Below are 13,956 nucleotides of genomic sequence, written 5' to 3'. Positions count from 1 at the left end.
GGGGAGAACATGCAGTCTCCAAACAGACAGTCAATTGGGACCAGAATCATCTGGCGTGGTGAGATGATGGTACTAACCACTGAGACAGTTTTACTCTCTATCTACCACTGGTGTGTCTATCATGAGAGTATTTCTTGGAGGAGATTGCAGAGTCAGATTTATTCTGTATCTAGTCCTGCACTGTACTCGTCCAGACCTAGTTTGATGGATAAATTGGAGACAGTGAGATTAAAAGAATAGAAGGAGCTTTATGCTGTATCTAGTTTCATCATGGATGTTTTCTGATGTCGATAATCTTGAGGGAGTCTTACTTTAAGAGTACTTTCAGTTTAAAACTGTATCAGGAACACCAAACTGTACCAAACCCTCTCCAGTCTACATGTAGGAATGTTCAATGGGGATAACGTTGAGGGAGCTGGACTTAATTTTAAATGAGTACAGAGATTTTTCACTATCGACTCTGGGCTATGCCTGTCATGTGAATTTTTGGTGATGACGGTGTATGGTGTAATTACATGAATATCGAGCTCTATGTTGAACATGGCCGGAGGATTTGAAAGTGCTGAATGTGGAGAGCACTTTATAGTCTATCTGAATCCAGGCTATATCTGTTCTAGAGTAATTGATAGATATGACAATGAGGCAACCTTATTTTCCGTTTAATATTACGATAAAAGAGAGGGACATCTACTTTGTATTTAACCAGATGTGTTGTCCCTGATATGATGGACCATGCCAGAGTCATCAAAATATTTTGAGAAGGTAGACTTGACCCTAACTTGCTTATTTTAAAGGCGATGTGGAGTGGATATTTCAGGAGTGATGCAGCTGGTAAAACCACTCGGCTTTAAGCAAAACACAATGTTATTGAAATACTGCAGCTGAAGTCGAAGAAAACAGAATTTAGAATAACTTCATTATTTGAAAACTCAAGCACCTCAGTACCGCAACTTAACCAAAGAGCTGTTCCAATTCCTGTAACTCCCATAAACACACCATTTGGTGAAAGGTAAATGTAAACACAGGATCTTGAAGACAGGAGAGATTTCTGAGAGAAAAATCAGTCAGGGATCATCTACTGAAGCATGGAACCTGTTTCAGCTGCAACAGCTTCTGTGCCTGCTATCAGCAGCTTCTCTGTAATAAATAAACCAAATCAGAACAACCAGAACTGGGAGAACTGGCCACTCCTCTACCATGGTTCAACTGGGCTCTTTCTGAGACATTTTGACATCTCTGCCGTTACAACTTCTCATTTACAATAAAACCCAAGGACAAAATAACCTTCTGTAAGTGCCAGCATTATTACACTGACCTGAGAGTGTTTGACAGAGTACTATGTAGATCGAGCTTTAACTTGTGTCAAAACCTTTTCTTTACCTGTCCAGAAACTGTTCAATGATGGTCGAACAGAAGGAGATTTACTTTGTATCTTGAATCACTACAGAGTGGAAAAAGACCCTCAGCCCAAGAAGTCCACAACAACTTTCCAAAGTCTATCCTACCCAAACTCATTCCTCGACATTTACCTCGAATAACCTACATATCCCTGAGAACTATAGGCAATTTAGCATGACCAATTTACCTAAACCGCACATCTTTGGATTATGTGAAGAAACCCACGCAAATATCGGGAGAATGTGCCAAGTCCACACAGACAGTCGCCTGTAGCTGGAATCGAACCCAGTTCCCTGGTGCTGTGAGGCAGCAGTGGTAACCACTGAGCCACTCTGCCACCCATGTTGCCCATTTCCTGGGAGTGTCTGATGGGGATACTGCAGGGTGATCTTTAGATTAGATTAGAAACAGGCCCTTCGGGGCAACAAATCCACACTGACCTGCCGAAGCGCAACCCACCCATACCCCTACATTTACCCCTCCACCTAACACTATGGATAATTTAGCATGGCCAATTCACCTGACCTGCACACTTTTGGACTGTGGGAGGAAACCGGAACACCCGGAGGAAACCCACGCAGACACGGGGAGAATGTGCAAACTCCACACAGACAGTCGCCTGCGGCGGGAATTGAAACCCGGGTCTCTGGAGCTGTGAGGCAGCAATACTAACTACTGTGCCACTCTGCCACCGTGCCGCCCACAAATCCTTAATATTTATCTAACTCCAGTCTATAACTAACCTACAGTGTTCGATTGGATTAGCACCACGTTAGTTTCGATCTGTATTGGATGTTGTGATTAAGCCGTTCTGGTGGCTCCTGATGTAGATCAGTTTACGTGGTGCTTTACTTTGTATCTTATCCTGTTCTGTACCAGGGCTGGGACTCTTGGAGTGAGGACGATATGGAGTCTGATTAATCAATATCTAACCCCCTGCTGGACGTGGCCTGGAAATTTGAAGCATGTTGATTTAGTGGGAACATTACCCTGTTTCTAACCCCATGCTGTACCTATCCTTCACTGCTTGATGGAGACAGTGCCGCAGGTTTAAAGCATATCCAACACAGTGCTGAATATGGCCGAGGAATAAGAAAGGGCTAACGTAGGTGTACGTTTATTCTGTGTGTAAACCCATACTGCCCCTGTGTTGGAGTGACGATGTGTAAGTGCAGTGTGAGAGTTCTTTCACATCGAACCGTTTGATTTACCTGTCCCATTTATCTGGAAGAGTACAGCTTCATCCCTAACCCATCGACACTCGGTAGCAGCAATGTGTACCGTACACAATATGTGCAGAAATTCACGCAGGATCCGAACACTACACCTTCCAAAATCAGGGACATCAGAAGGACAAGGGGAGCAGATAAATGGGAAAAATTTACACACTCATGTTCTGTCCAAACCACTTCTAGTTTAGAAATACGTCACCGTTTATTTAGTGTTATTGTTTCGAGATATTCCCTCATTATGTCTCCTATTCACACAGATGACAACATTTCAAGAAAGCAAATCACCAGCACCTTTTCAAGGGAAACGAGAGAATGGGCAATGGATACTGACCTAATCAGCAACAGAATGAACTAAAATTAAACATATTGTCCAAGCATGACCAATAATGGACAGGGAGGTGAGAGTTTTGTGCATGCAGGCTGGTTGGGTCCAGTCAGTACCTTGCTTGTTGTGAACAGCTGACGTTGGGGTCGGGGTATGCTATTAGAAACAATGCGTCAGTATTTCAGGGGCAAGGCCTACATACCTAGCATCACACAGACATTGACATTCACAATCCAATTTACTGACTTGCGAGATAAAAGCAGCAAATATGTACTCGTATCGACTGTCAAACATTTGTAAACAGTTAAATTATTGCCACAAAAATGATAGTGTTCGTATATTAGTACAAATACTCATACAAGGAAAATACTTGTACATTTTTAAAGTCCTGATACTTAATCATTTGATATTGGACTCACGGTTTGAAAGTTACTTATTGTGATTTGTGCATTGTTTTGATGATATTCCAGTTATAAATTTGAACAAAACAAATGGGTGGGTTTGTACTAAGTGAGCAATCAAAGACTTTACGACCTTCAGGGATAAAATGTTGCTTTTAGTGGTTAAAGCAATGCAGAAAATATTTACGTGGAAAATTCCATTTGTTTACAAACACAGACAGTTGTTTTGTTCAAGTTTAAGATGAGAATATAATGAAAAGAGTGAGCAAATCACAATGAGGCACTTTTAAATGCTCAGTCTGGTCACTGTTTGGATACTGACATTGTGGAGCTGAAGTACACTCGATATGGTTTATGAGGGTTCAATGTAAGACGCCATGTGCTGCAGGAATCCATCAAATGTATAACATCTTGAGGTGGATTGGGTCCAAGGTGCAGAATTATATAGCTTTGGTGACATACTCGAAGTCATCAGCAGAGATAAAATTGCATGTCATGGTTGTTGGCAGGTCATTTATACAAATGCTGAAGTGCATTTAGACCAGAATGGAGCACTGTGATAGTCCTTTGCACAGGCTGTCTCATGCATTTCTTTGTTGATTCGGGCTGTTTCTATTGTAAGGGATAGTGTAAATAACAGTCCAGCTCAAGTTTGGAAGCACCCTGGACAAATTTAGTAGATGGTCAGTATTTTGCAGATTGTAGTGGTGAGGTGTGGTAGCACTGTTTCTGAATCCAGGTTTTGTTTTTAAAAAATGTCATGTGCAGGAGATTTCCTGAATGCAAGGTGGTAAATTCACTGATCTGAAGATGTTTACTACAGTCAGAGTTATATAATAATTAGGTGTGTACTCTAGTAATTTAATTTTTGTTCACTTCAATTATTTATAACTGAAGAGCAATGATGTTTGGTTAATTTTCAAATACGTAAGACATAAAGTGATAGCAACTCTCTATGATACAAAATGTAAAAGTGACGTGCCATATATTTCAAACAGACTAATCAAGCAACACTCAGGTATTGTCTGTAAAGCAGGATTCTGTGAACAGGACTATGACTCCGGCAACATCACCATACACTCTGTCCCACTGACAGGAAACAGTCAGGCAGAGGGGGGCATATGTTTACAATATTGGTGTAAATATATTCAATACAGTGCTCAGCATTGATGGTGAATCCTGTGGCTGCTAGGCTGCTCCGTGGCAGGTTATGGGGCAGTCAATAAAAGGGAAACATATAAGTGACCACATCGTCACCGATCTGCCTGCTGCAGATACACCCCTCCATTTCATATATTGGTAAGAAAGGTCACTGAACAGTCCTTATAGGGAGGAGGGACTATCTTCATTTTGTAGACCTTCCACCGTTTTATGTAGCAATCTGTGCGCTGAACGGCACAGAATTTGAACAGATTGAGCAACTAACAACGAGGAGTCAATGAGGTGGAGTGGGCCATCAGCAGCTGCACAACTCATACAGTCGGCAACCTCACGGCCCGGCATACTTCCCATTGCATAGTAACCATCACGGCCCGGCATACTTCCCACTGTATAATAACCATCACGGCTAAACATTGCTCCCATTGTATAGTAACCATCTAGCCAGGGATCCTCGCTGGGTCAGTGAAGAGTACAGAAGGATATGTTGGGAGTGGAACCAGCCAGACCTAGATATGAGGGGACAACCTAGAAAACATCTTACTGCCTTCAACAACAAAGCAGGCCAACTTGCATGCTAAGAAGCATAAGCAGCCAGTGCTGGACAGAGCTCAGTGATCCCACAGTCAATGGTGCAGATCCATCTTTACAGTCCTGCCACATGTAGTTATAAAAGACAGTGGAAAATGAAAGAGACCATTGAAGGAGGAGGCTGCTCTCCAACAATGAAATTCCTAGTTATGGGGGAGTGCAGCACATCAGGGAAACAAAATAAAGCTGCTGCATTTGGAACAATCTTCATCCAGAAAGGCTGAGCAGGTGATTCATTTCAGCCTCCTTGAGTAAGCCCCAGCATCACAGACACCAACCTTCAGACAATTCAATTCACTCCTCACAATGTCAAGAAATGGCTGGAGACACTGCAAACTGTGTTTTAACTCCAGAGATTGCCACATCTCTAACCAAGCTGATCCATTTCAGCAAGAACACTGACACCTTCCAATAAACTGCCCAAGTATGTCCTGTACACAAAAAGCAGGGCCCTTGTATTCCAGCCAGTCTCTGAGACATCGGTGTAGGGTCTACCATGGAAATGTGAAGGAAAGTGCCAGTAATAATGGGATCAATCAGCAATAACCTGCTCAGTGTCATTCAGTTAGTGACTTATCAGTCTCTCTCAGCTCCTGAGCCCATTGCAAGCTCAGTTCAAAAGAGTGGAACTTCAAAGGGGCAGTGAGCGTAATTACTCTTCACATGAAGGCACCATGTAACAGGGTGTGATAATAGGAGCCCAAGTATAATTATACTTACTCGGAATCTGGATGAATTACTCTCCTGGTTGGAATTATTCCCAGCAACAATAATGCCTCCTGTCAGTGTGAGTAATTATCCCTAGCAACAATGCAACAAGAAACAAAATAAAAGGAAAAAAAAAGTAAGCATGGAGTTAGGAGAGGTAAAAGGCACCATGAGACATCTTTGGCAAACTGGATGAAGGAAAATCCCAAATTGGTTTATCAGGATTAAGAGCGTAGCCAGAGACAGTAGGCACACACAGGGACAAATGATGGGAATTTCAACGTGGAGCTGGAGGAAGCGTGTGAAGTCCTTAACAAACACTTTTCATTCGTATTCAAAATGAGAAGGACGTGGTGCATGGTGAGTTGAGAGAAGGATATGTTGATATTCCAGAGCATTTTAATATTCAGTCACAGGAGAGATTCCAGAGAAGTGCATAATATCAAATATTATTTCCTTGTTGAAGAATGGCAGCAGGGTGATCCTGAAAATTTCAGGTCGTAAGCCTTATTTCAGTGGCACAGAAACTATCAGAGGTTCTTAGAAATAGAGCTGCCTCACATTTTGAAAAATACAAACTTACGAACGAAAGGCAACATGGCTTTTTGCGGTGAAGATCATGTCTCAGAAACTTGATTGGATATTTAGAGAATGTGACAAAGGTGATGAATCAGGGTATGGGGCTTGACGTTGGCCATATGGACCTTAGTAAGGCCTTTGATATGGTTCCTTCTGGCTAGCTCATACAGTAGTTGGAGTCAAAAAGTATCAGCAGTTACTTGGTAAAATGGATAGAGAACTGTTTGGTCATATAAGATAGAGTAGTGGTGGAAGGGTGTTTTTGTAATTGGACATCTGTGAATAGATTGGGGGAGATGTGGATCTTTACGATGAATACCAGAGGATGCAGCAACTGGAGACTTGGGTAGAGAAAAGGTAGATTTAAGTTAATGTGAACAATTGCGGGAAGAGGCAGTTTAGAAGGTCGTCTTGCTGGAAAGAAATACACAGCAGTTGGAAAAATTCGTGCTAGCATCAACATTCGAAGACATCTCAGGTTACAGTTCCATAGTCCCCTGAAAGTGACAACAGGGATGGATACGGTGGGAAAGAAGACTTATGGCAAGCTTGTGGACATCTATCAGAGCATACAGTATAAACATTGACAGGTCATGTTACAGCTATATTTTTTATGGGCACATTTGAAATATTGTATACAGTATTGGTTGCCACACAGCAAAACAACGTGCAGGTGTTCGAAAGGGTATGAAAACGTTTTACCAGGATGTTGTCTGGGTTGGAGAGCATTAGCCATATAAGAAATTGGACAAACTTGGTTTGATTTTTACTTGGACATCAGTGACTGATGGGCGACCTGATAGACATTTACCAAATTTTCAAAGGCAGAGACAGAAGGCTAGCTCGAGGCTTTTTCCCAGGGTAGAAATACCAAATACTCTGGGCTACAGGTCTTAGGAAAATGGGGGAAAGTTTGAAAGAGATATGACCAGAAAGTGTTTGTTTCTTTTCCTCACAGAATGTGGAAGTGCCTGGAATGCACTGATAGAGTAGTAGAAGATAAAATATCTTGACACAGAGATGAGAAATGAAGGAATATATTGACATATAACACGTCATAGCAAAAGCTTTCTTTTTAACTTACGGAAGGCATCATTTGTTAGACCAGGATTGCTGGGCCGAAGAGCGTGTTCCTGAGTTATTCTGTTATTATTTGATCAGGGAGTGGCGAGATGCTGACTGAATGATTACTGATGATCAACAGCCACATTAATGTAGATCCCTGCTAATCAATTTGCAGCTTCATATCTTCTCTCCCGCTGCAGGGAAACACAAAATGAAGAATTTAACATGAACGTCAGAGCTGGTAACTGGTGACTCCATCTTGCCCCTTGCTCCTGCAGCCTTCTATCTTGGACACCAACGTCTCGAGGGACACTGCACGAACAGATACTGCATGTACTCCACACCCACGAATGCTGGCATCTGTCACATGCCATCCTCACCAAGCCATCCCAGCACATTCCGACCCACTGACAGTATGCTTCTGTACTTCAACGCTGCAGCTCAGCGTGCACTGACAATTCTCATTGCAATGCTGCTGCAAGGACACTGTTCTCAGGGACACACACCCAGCTCATGGACTACCCCTCTGGGCATCTCACTCCGTGTTTGTACACACTCAATGCTGCTGCAAGGGCACTGTGCTCAGGGATACTCACCCAGCTCATGGACTGTCCCTCTGGGCTGCTCACTCCGTGTTTGTACACACTAATTTTGAGCTGACTTAAATGCTCACAGAATTATTGCCTTGCCTTACCCTGCCCTCAGCAGTGTTTCCCCTCAGCCAAAGCTACCAGGCTCACCCGCCTGCGGGTATTGCCTTGGTGTTTAGCACAGGCACAAACCCTGGAAGCTTGGTATCATTGTCCACAGTCACTCACAGTGCCCAGCACAGTGACAGATTCCTGAAGAAGGGCTTATGCCCGAAACGTCGATTCTCCTGTTCCTTGGATGCTGCCTGACCTGCTGCGCTTTTCCAGCAACACATTTTCAGCTCTGATCTCCAGCATCTGCAGTCCTCACTTTCTCCCAGCACAGTGAGGCAAGGGGAGTCTCAGATCCCAATCCGGGAGCTTGGACACGGTCAGACAGCCTCTTGTGTTTATTAGGGTCAGGATCCTTCCCCTGTGATGGGGTGAGGAGCTGAATGTTGGGGAACCCCTTATCCCTCTTGGCTCTTTCTGCTCTCGTGTGGGTGGTTCCTTCCCAAATGTGAGAATTACCAAGCGGTATTAAGGGAGGTGGAATTATTTGTTACAGCTGGGGGAAAGGTAGCCAGGTGTCCTGAGTGAGTAAGTGGGCAGCACAGACACCTTGTAGTGTTGGGGAGAGGGACAGAGAAGAGGTTAGAGAGAGACCGAGAGAAGGTGCTGCATTCAGTGAGAGTGGGAGAGCATGAGCCTTTCTGGGATGTGGCTGCAGTAACAGGGAGAGAGTGAGGGCGAGGTCACAAAATGTAGATGGTGGCACTTACCCTGGTGGAGTGGAGAAGGTCACTGTCCTCCTTGCTACACTGCTACCCAGAAGGCTGGCACCTCACTAACATAGGGGTCAACCTCGGGCGAAGCTGGCAGGGTCTGGTGCCATGGCCTCCCCTTCCAGTCCTGGAGGAAGATAATGTCCCTCTCCTGCATCATGACATCCACCAGATCCTCAGGGACGTTTCTCCAAAGTGAAGTCACAGTTTTATCCCCTCTGCCATGTCCAGGGTAGCTTTGACTTCACAATCCAAGAGTGCAATTTTTTAAGATGGCCCCTGGAACAGGGAGGCTAGTGCATTCTGGGATATCCAGGTAGTGGGCAGTTATTACGACGAAGGGGGAAATCATCGCGTTAGTGTCAGAGGAGAGGAAGACCACGTGGCCAGGGAAGGTAGTTAATGAGGCAGATTGGGGATGGTATCATGAGAAAATGGACTTCACCTTGTGGAGAGAAACTTTCCATGAAACTGGTCTAAAATGGGACTTGACCAAATCATAAGGTTTAGGTCTCTGTCTGTCTGAATCAAAATAGGGATGCATGTTAAATATTGGGAGCACCAACTTGGAGCGGAGAATTTTACAGGAGATTCAAATCCTTAAAATAGGGGTAACACAATGTTCCAGACTGTTAAAAGGAGCCGGCTAAAATTCCCTGCCTTATAGTTACCCGCATTATCCAATCCTCACTGGATGCAGGGATGGTGCCGGAGGACTGGAGAACAGCTAATACCGCAGCTTTGTTTAATGTGAAGCAAGGGACTGACTGAAAATGTCGAGCCTGGAATCTGAGATAGTGGATAAACGGTCACTGAGGAAGTCCCTGGGACTCCAGGACAGTCGGTCTGGATTTGTTCAAAGAAGATCGTGTGTAATTAATCTGACTGTATCAGTCTGAGGCAGTAACCTGTAACCGCGTGTGACTTATTTGGATCCCATAACAGACTGTTTAAAAACAGAAATTATGGGGTCCAGGTGAATGGAGCAAACAACCCAGAGGAGTGCAAGGCAAGGCATTTGGGGACATCAGTTATAGAGAGGAATGCACAATAAATGAGAATATGGTCAGTGTGGGCAGGTAAATTAAGGAAGCTGGAAACACCAATAATCTCGTTAATGTCGCAAATGGCACCATTTCCTCTATCAGCCAAAGTGCAGAATTTCAGAGCAGGAAACGTATGCAGGAACTGTATAAACAATGAGTTCAGTCACAGTTTGGGGACTGTGTGCAGTTCTGGTCACCCCATCACATGGAAGGATGGAATTGGACTGGAGAGGGTACAGAGGAGATTCTCCAGCCTGTGACAGTGGAAGTGCAGTTATGTGGAAAGATTGGAGCGGATGGTGCTGAGAGGAGACTTGACTGGGGTGCACATATTGTCAGGGACCTGGGTAGAAAAGGAGACAATATCTTGTTATTGTTGGAGAGCTCAGTTACCAGCGGTGAATATTTAATGTAATTTGTTGAAATATTACAGAAGTGGTGAGGAAAGTTGTTATTTCACCCAGAGTCTGGTCGGGATCTGGGAGTCACACATGGAATTGGAGTAGATGCAGAAACTCTCAAACCATTTTAAAAAGCTGCCGGGATCTGCACCCAAAGTTCTACAGTATCCGGGGAGACAGAATTGGGCTTTAAAAAACATTACATCTTGTCCAATGCAGACAGTGCACAGAGTGATCTCCTCTATACGGTGCTATTTTCTGAAGTTTTCAAAGGTTACCAATATCTGATAGGATCAATACGCAGGGATGAAGTGAGTGGGCAGGAAGGAGCAGTGTGTGAATTGATTAGCATCACAATAATACTGATCCCATCCTTTATACACAATGCTACTTCACTGTGTTGGCCTATTTATCCTTCCTGTAGAAATCGGAAAAACCTTTGATTATTCAGTTCTCAGTCGTGGTCACACTGCAGCCCCATGTCCACAATTCCAGCTGAATCTGACCTGGTTCAAACTATTTAAAGCTCCCATTTCACTGGCCTTGTTGAAAAGTTCCCAGCTTTATTCTTGCCCCATTGAAAGCTGCTCTCAGTCAACTAATGTTTCTCACTCTCAGTTATTGCATATCATTCTTTACCATCATCCTGAACTTTACAATAAAATGATCGCTGCTCCCCAAAACGTTCCCCTACTGACATTGGATCCACTTGCCCCACCTTTTCCCAAGGACCAGGTCCAACAGTACATGCTCTCTTGGGCTGGACACATACTCCTGAAGTGAGCTCTCCTCCATGTAATCCAGGGATACTGGCCCCTCATGACCCTGCACCACCAGTAACCCAGTCAATATCTGGGTAAATTAAGTTTCTCAGTATAACTAATCTGTAGTATTGTCATCGCTCTCAAATGACCCTGCATATTTATTCTCTCCATCCTTTCCAATGATTGCTGGCCGACAGACTGTACCTCACAGTGTAATTGTACAATTTTTGTTCTGTACCTCCAGCCAAATTCATTCTGTCCTTGAACGATCCTGTTTCTCTTGGACTCCTTAACTAACGCTAATCTAAACTAATACTTCTACCTTCATCCTTTCCCTTCCCTTATATCTTTTGGAATCTTTTATACCCAGCAATATTTAACACAAAGGCCTGCCATTCCTTGAGCCAGCTCTCGGTGATCAGTATATCGGATTTCCACACACCAATCTGCATTTGGAACTCCCCACACTCCGAGTATTCATGTCCATGCAGAATACCTCAAATTAAGGCTTTCTTTCTCACTCCATCTTCCACTGATAAACTTGTTGTTGTAAATTAGTACCACCTGTATCTCCCATTATTTTGAGAATCCTGGTAGTCTCCTCCACTATTCCGTTTTGGATCCCATACACACGCCAAGTTATTTTCAATTCCACCCACACACTCCAGAAGGAATTCAGTTCCAGCTCTGTCACATGTTAGCCCATTCAGTTCGTAGAGTTGCTGCCTTCCCCAGAATCAGTCCCAATGTCCCAGGAATCTGAAGCCCTTCCAGCTGCACCATCGTTCCAGTCACACTCTCATCTACCTAAAAATCCAAGTCCTGTTCTCACCTGTACACGGCACTGGGAGCATTTCAGGGATTGCTACATTTGAGGCCCTGCTTGCTAACCATCCAGCGCGCTCCCTAAATTCTGATTCCCAGACCACTTCACCCTTCCTACCCAGGTAATTCCTACCAACCTGGACATGACCTTTGACTGCTTACTGTCCCCCAGACGAATGTCCTGCAGACACAGTGACGTTCTTAACCCCACTATCCTGGAGTTACAGAAACGCTGACACCATCACCAGTTTCCTGACTCTCCTGTGCCTATTGCTCCTCATTCCTTCTCCCTCCCTTCCTGTACAGTCAGGCTGCTGGTGGTACCACAGACATGGCTCTGACTGTCCTCCCCTGAGCAGGCTGCAACTTCATCAGCTTCCAAATTGGGAAACTGAATTGGGATGGTGATATCAGGATATTCCTGGATTCCCTGGCTGTTTCTCTTTGATTGCCTAGTCCCCCATCCCTTACTTATTCCAGGCTGTCATGCCTGCTGGATGATTTGCTCTGTGAGCGTGCTATCCCCATAACTCTCAGCATCACAGAGTCTTTAGTCACTATCTGAGCTCCAAGACCCCGTGTTCATCTAGGTCACGAGTAGGGGCCATGACTTCCCAATATAACAGAACACATTTTCCATCTGACAAATATGTCTTGCCATGTCCTAAAATGCAACATGTCTGGAGTAACTTACTTAATCACTTAGAATGAAGTTAATATCAGGGACATCATATTATGGTTCAGTCCCTTATTCAACTGTGGCTTACTGAGGGTAATTTATTATATTGGCTCAGAATTTCACTTCTCCCTATTATTTCGGAGTTCAATCCTTACTTCATAAGTTAAAAAATAAATTTGCTGACTTAAAGCAATTATATGACAGTCACTAATAATGATTAATTATCAGCCAATGAACATACAGCCTTTTCTGTGATGGCTCTTGCACTTCTTTCAAACTCAGTGCAGGCCCGTCCCAGCAGCAGAAGATTATCACTGTGACTCCCAGGTACGTGTAATCCTCCAGCTCCCATTCCACTCTGCTCCCTCACAGGGTCACCGTCTCTGTGACTCCCAGGTACGTGTAATCCTCCAGCTCCCATTCCACTCTGCTCCCTCACAGGGTCACCGTCTCTGTGACTCCCAGGTACGTGTAATCCTCCAGCTCCCACTCCACTCTGCTCCCTCACAAGGTCACCGTCTCTGTGACTCCCAGGTACGTGTCCTCCTCCAGCTCCCACTCCACTCTGCTCCCTCACAGGGTCACTGTCTCTGTGACTCCCAGGTACGTGTCCTCCTCCAGCTCCCACTCCAATCTGCTCCCTCACACGGTCACTGTCTCTGTGCCTCCCAGGTACGTGTAATACTCCAGCTCCCACTCCACTCTGCTCCCTCACACGGTCACTGTCTCTGTGCCTCCCAGGTACGTGTAATACTCCAGCTCCCACTCCACTCTGCTCCCTCACAGGGTCACCCTCTGTGACTCCCAGGGGCGTGTAATCCTCCAGCTCCCACTCCACTCTGCTCCCTCACAGCGTCACCGTCTCTGTGACTCCCAGGGACGTGTCCTCCTCCAGCTCCCACTCCACTCTGCTCCCTCACGGGGTCACCGTCTCTGTGACTCCCAGGTACGTGTAATCCTCCAGCTCCCACTCCACTCTGCTCCCTCACGGGGTCACCGTCTCTGTGACTCCCAGGGACGTGTCCTCCTCCAGCTCCCACTCCACTCTGCTCCCTCACGGGGTCACCGTCTCTGTGTCTCCCAGGTACGTATAATCCTCCAGCTCCCACTCCACTCTGCTCTGCTCCCTCACGGGGTCACCGTCTCTGTGACTCCCAGGTACGTGTAATCCTCCAGCTCCCACTCCACTCTGCTCCCTCACAGGGTCACCCTCTGTGATTCCCAGGGACGACTAGGCCTCGATCCTCATTGCTGAGTTATATCCTCCCACTTTGGTGCCTCTGCAACTCCTTGGAGTGAGCCTCAAGCTCCTGCTCCAAGATGCCCTTTCACATGGTCACTGCCTCTGTGATTCGGTGCTGATTTTGAGC

The sequence above is a fragment of the Chiloscyllium plagiosum genome, unplaced genomic scaffold (genome assembly GCF_037043375.1).
Source record: "Chiloscyllium plagiosum isolate Xiang-an unplaced genomic scaffold, Cpla_swu_hap1 HiC_scaffold_42, whole genome shotgun sequence".
Classification (NCBI taxonomy): domain Eukaryota; kingdom Metazoa; phylum Chordata; class Chondrichthyes; order Orectolobiformes; family Hemiscylliidae; genus Chiloscyllium; species Chiloscyllium plagiosum.
The sequence above is the reverse complement of the archived record's forward strand: the minus strand, read 5'-3'. Positions refer to the sequence as shown.